Raw genomic sequence first — 5554 nt, 5'->3', positions numbered from 1 at the left:
TGTCCTAACTGACTTGCCAAACCTATAGAATATTAACAAGAAATTTGTGGAGTGGTTGAAAAATTAGTTTTAATGACTCCAACCTAACTGTATGTAACTTCCGACTTCAACTGTAGGTATTACAGGGTGGGTCAGGGAGAGGTTAAAAATGTCAGTGAAGACACTTGCCAGCTGGTCAGCGCATGCTCTGAGTACGTGTCCTGGTAATCCATCTGTTCCTGCGGCCTTGTGAATGTTAACTTGTTTAAAGGTCTTACTCACATCGGCTATGGAGAGCGTGATCACACAGTCGTCCAGAACAGCTGGAGTTCTCACGCATGGTTCAGTGTTGCTAGCCTCGAATGCATTTAGCTTGTCTGATAGGTACGTCTCACTGGGCATCTCACGGCTGGTTTTCCCTTTGTAATCCATGATAGTTTGCAAACCCTGCCACATCCGCCGAGCATCAGAGCCGGTGTAGTAGGATTCGAGTCCTGTATTGATGCTTTGCCTGTTTGATGGTTCTTCAGGATTTCTTACATGCGTCCAGCAGCAGCTCTAGCCTTTAGCTCAGTGTGGATGTTGTCTGTAATCCATTGTACGGTCACTTGTGGGACAACTTCGTCGACGAACTTATTAATGAAGCCGGTGACTGATGTGGTAAAATCCTCAATGCCCTCGGTTGAATCCCAGAACATATTCCAGTCTGTGCTAGCGAAACAGTCCTGTAGCTTAACATCCGCTTCATCGGACCACTTCCATATTGAGCACATCACTGGTACTTCCTGTTTGAGTTTTTGCTTGTAATAAGCGGGAATCAGGAGGATAGAGTTATGGTCAGATTTGCCAAATGGAGGGCGTCTCTGTGTGTGGAGTAAAGGTGATCCAGAGTTTTTTCACCTCTAGTTGCACAGGTGACATGCTGGTAGAAATAAGGTAAAAGAGATTTCAGTTTTCCTGCATTAAAATCACTTGCCACTAGGAGCGACGCCTCTGGATGAGCATTTTCTTGTTTGCTTATGGCCCTATACAGCTCGTTGAGTGTGGTCTTAGTGCCAGCATAGCCACAAATAATATAGATCAAAACTATTTTGGTAAATAGTATGGTCTAGAGCAGGGGTGTCAAAGTCAAATGGACGGAGGGCCAAATAAAAAAATCAGCTACAAGACGAGGGCCGGACTGTTCGAATGTTCATTGAAAAATTTTTAAATGACGCATATAGTCTAGTGAACCTAATTGAACCTACTGAAAACCTAACAAATATATTACAATATGATCAGATAAATAAAGCAATATTTTCTTATGGCTCTGTCAGTAATCTTTAATTTTCAACAGACACAAAAGACAAATTTCCTTTATATAAATATCCCCATAACATGAACATTAAATGAAAGAAACCGGTATTCAAGGCACCATCAGTAGACTATATTTTCTATTTTAGCAAAAGTGGGCTAAATTTACTTCAAAGAAAAAACAATAATAGCAATTTTCTATCATCCACTCAACTGAAATATTTTTAAAATATAATTGGATTGAAATACAAAAAAATAAAGTGCAAAAATCTATTAATCAAAAACAACACTTTGTTTAAGGAGAAGTAACATGCAGTGAAAACAAATATTAAATTTTAACTTTTAAACTTGAACTGAGTAAAAACTCTAAATATGTGATTGCACAGTAATGTTCACTTGTTTGAGGTTGAGGGTGATACTTGGTGGTGTCCCATCTTTTCCACAAGTTCATCAATGTTCGGGGTAAGGCTCTGAGCTGAAGAAATCCTCAGAATTGAGTGGAGGTGTTCAGCAGTAAGTCGACTTCTGTGTGATGTTTTGTTCAGGTTCATCAAAGAAAACAGTTGTTCACACAGGTATGTGCTGCCAAACATAGACAACGTTTGAGCAGCCTGGATGCGCAGCTGGGGCATTGTGCCGGGGAGGAAACGGGCAAACTCCGCAGCACCCACTGCCGCATATTTTTCCCTCAGTGCATCATTGCATTGGAGGTCAATCAACTCCATTTGGAGGTTTGGTGGTGAGCTTTCCACGTCAACAGCAAATGGGTTACCGAGCAGTTCCAACCTGCTTTTTTGTGCTTCAAAGTCAGCAAATCGGCGTCGAAAGTCAGTGGTAAGCATACCTATTTTATCAGCCAACTGTGTGCTCGGGAACGCACTGGTAGAGAGCTTCTCTTTCATGGTCTGGCAGCTGGGAAAGTGGCTCAAATTTTCTTTCCGCATCTGCGTCTCCCACAGAGTCAGTTTGGTTTTAAATGCCTTCACTGTACTGTACATATCAGAGATGACACGATCCCGACCCTGCAGCTGCAAGTTTATTGCATTCAGATGACTCGTAATGTCACACAGAAAAGCCATTTCACACAGAAACATTTCGTCTCGGAGTTGTGTTGTGTCTTTCCCTTTGCTGTCCAAGAATAGACAAATCTCCTCACGAAGCTCGAAACATCTTTGAAGCACCTTTCCCTGGCTTAGCCATCGCACCTCTGTGTGATAAGGCAAATCACCATGCTCCGTTTCTAACTCCGTCAGAAATGCCTTGAACTGGCGGTGATTCAAACCTTTGGCTCTGATAAAGTTAACTGTGCGCGTGATGATGCTCATTACATGCTCCATTTTCAAGGCTTTACCGCACAACGCTTCCTGGTGTATGATACAATGATAAGCTGTCAGCTCACCTGTCGCGTTTTCCTCTTGCATCTTTTCCCGTATCTTCGCCACCAGTCCGCTCCTGTGTCCACACATCGCAGGTGCTCCGTCGGTTGTCAAACCCACGAGTTTTTCCCAAGGCAGCTCCATCTCATTTACACATCTTGACACCTCTTCATACAAATCATGCCCCGTAGTTGTGCCATGCATAGGACGTAAAGCCAAAAACTCCTCTGTCACGATTAGGCTGGAGTCCACTCCGCGGATGAAAATTGACAACTGGGCAATGTCAGAAATGTCGGTGCTCTCATCCACAGCCAAGGAATATGCAATAAAATCTTTTCCCTTTTTCACAAGCTGCTCTTTTAGATTGATGGACAACTGGTCTACTCTCTCGGCAATGGTGTTTCTGCTCAGACTCACATTTAAAAAGAGTTGCCTTTTTTCTGGGCAAACTTCGTCACAAACTTTAATCATGCAGTTTTTGATGAAATCCCCCTCCGTAAATGGCCGGGCTGATTTAGCGATCTCTTCTGCCAAAATAAAACTGGCCTTGACAGCAGCCTGGCCTTGTGATTTGGCTTTTTTGAACAGAGCCTGTCGAGATTTGAGGCCTCGTTTTAATTCCTCTGCCTTTTGTAGCCTTTGTTCCATGTCCATATTCTTGTTTTTGTCCGCGTGTTTCGTTTCATAATGTCGTCTCAGATTATACTCTTTCAGTACCGCCACACTTTCTCCACACAGAAGACACACAGGTTTTCCAGCTACCTTCGTGAACATATACTCCGACTCCCACCTTGTTTGAAACCCCCGGTTCTCAGTATCCACCTTCCGTTTTGCCATTTTTGATGGGTATCTGAAAGTTAATTTTACTGTGATGCTGACGACTGCTGTGCCAATAAATATTGAAATGAAGCAGCCTACTGCTCGGTGCGTCACCTTTGCATTGTGGGAAATGTAGTATTGGTGCGTGTAAAAGATCTGCGGGCTGCCGGCTTGCTGCGGGCCGGTTCTAATAATAAATCAAGATCATCCCAGGGGCCGTAAAAAACCTTCTTGCGGGCCGGATGTGGCCCGCGGGCCTTGACTCTGACATATGTGGTCTAGAGCTTATCGTGAAGTATTCTAACTCAGGCGAGCCGAACTTTGAGACTTTCTTAATATTAGAGATCGCGGACCAGCTGTTGTTAACAGAGACACACACCCTTTGAGCTTACCCGACACTGAAATTGTGTCCTTCTGATGCATAGAAAAAACAGCTAGATGAATATTATTCATGTACTTCTTCAGTCACAACTCCGAGAAGCATAGAATATTACAGTTCTTCAGGTCCCATTGATAGGATAGTCTCGAACGGCGCTCGTCCAGTTTGTTCTCCCGTGATTGTGCATTCGCCAATAGAACAGAGGGTAGAAGCGGTTTATTTACTTGCCGCCATAGTTTCATCAGGGTGCCTGCACGTCGGCCTCTTTATCAAGTCTCTTTCTTTTCCAAGTGTTGAGGATTAGGGCCTGGTCCAGGCTGAGCAGTGTGTCCAGCGCCTCCGACTCGTTGGAGTAGAAATCCACCTCCAAATCAAGGTTAGTTATCGCTGTTCTGATGTCCAAGAAGCTCTTTCCGGTCATAGGAAATGATATCACAAACAATATGTAAAAAAATAATTTTAGATCAGCGCAAAAGAACGCACAAAATTATACAATGCAGCGCCAGTCCTCGTCATGTGGAAAGCCAAAGGAGGAAGCCCCTAAGTGACATTACATCCCAAGCCTAGTTACCCCAAAACTAACAACTGTCACGTGGATTTTGTGCCAATGTCACTGATGATATTTCAGTACATACTAAGGTCTACCAGCACTAAGATCAGAATGTGGTTGGATGCATTCTAAGCAATGAAAGATTTCCCATCCAGAGCCTCAAATCTTTGTTGTAATACAATGTGTTGCTAATTCTCTGAACACTGATTGACTTATTCAGGACAGGCTCAGGCATTCACCAGATGCTATTATCTAGAGTGACTTCAAGTCAACACATACAGTAGGCCTATTGGTACATGTAACCCATGTGGGAACCTGCAACCCCATGCTCCACCTGAATGAACAATCTACAAAACTGCAGTTATTCATTATCTAGTCTGATTCTCTAACCCTTTCAAATGGTGAAAGAATGCCCAGCTATAATGGGACAAGTGGTTATTTCCAACACATCTGGATGTTCCAGAGTTGCTGGACATTCAAATCAAACAATCCTGCCTACCCTCCTGGTTTATCATGGATTTATTACATTAAGAGACGATACAGAATATTATAAACATTCAATTTAAAAAGCAATGTACTGGAATTGAATGAAATATAGACTATACTTGAATCTGTTGTCAAACATATTTTGAAACCCTCCAGTTTAAATGCATTTGTCTGAATTGGTCAGTGACAAGTGCACACATTTCACATCTGAATTCAAACCCACGCATACACATATTTCAGTAGATTGGAAAAAATCTGAATGAATGTTACTCCACATACTGATACTGGACAGGGAATAAACAAAAAATATGTATAATTCTCCTAACAAAATATATGGATTGGTTGTAAATTCCAAAACTTCTACTGTGGAATTGCTGTAAATTCTGTTGCAAAATATGGTGAGTATATATAAACTTGCTCTATATATGGTTGTTTATGATCACTTTGTTGCTCTTATAGTGCCTTGCGAAAGTATTCGGCCCCCTTGAACTTTGCGACCTTTTGCCACATTTCAGGCTTCAAACATAAAGATATAAAACTGTATTTTTTTGTGAAGAATCAACAACAAGTGGGACACAATCATGAAGTGGAACGACATTTATTGGATATTTCAAACTTTTTTAACAAATTAAAAACTGAAAAATTGGGCGTGCAAAATATTCAGCCCCCTCA

Source organism: Oncorhynchus clarkii, chromosome 3, assembly GCF_045791955.1.
Source record: "Oncorhynchus clarkii lewisi isolate Uvic-CL-2024 chromosome 3, UVic_Ocla_1.0, whole genome shotgun sequence".
Taxonomy (NCBI): domain Eukaryota; kingdom Metazoa; phylum Chordata; class Actinopteri; order Salmoniformes; family Salmonidae; genus Oncorhynchus; species Oncorhynchus clarkii.
The sequence above is the reverse complement of the archived record's forward strand: the minus strand, read 5'-3'. Positions refer to the sequence as shown.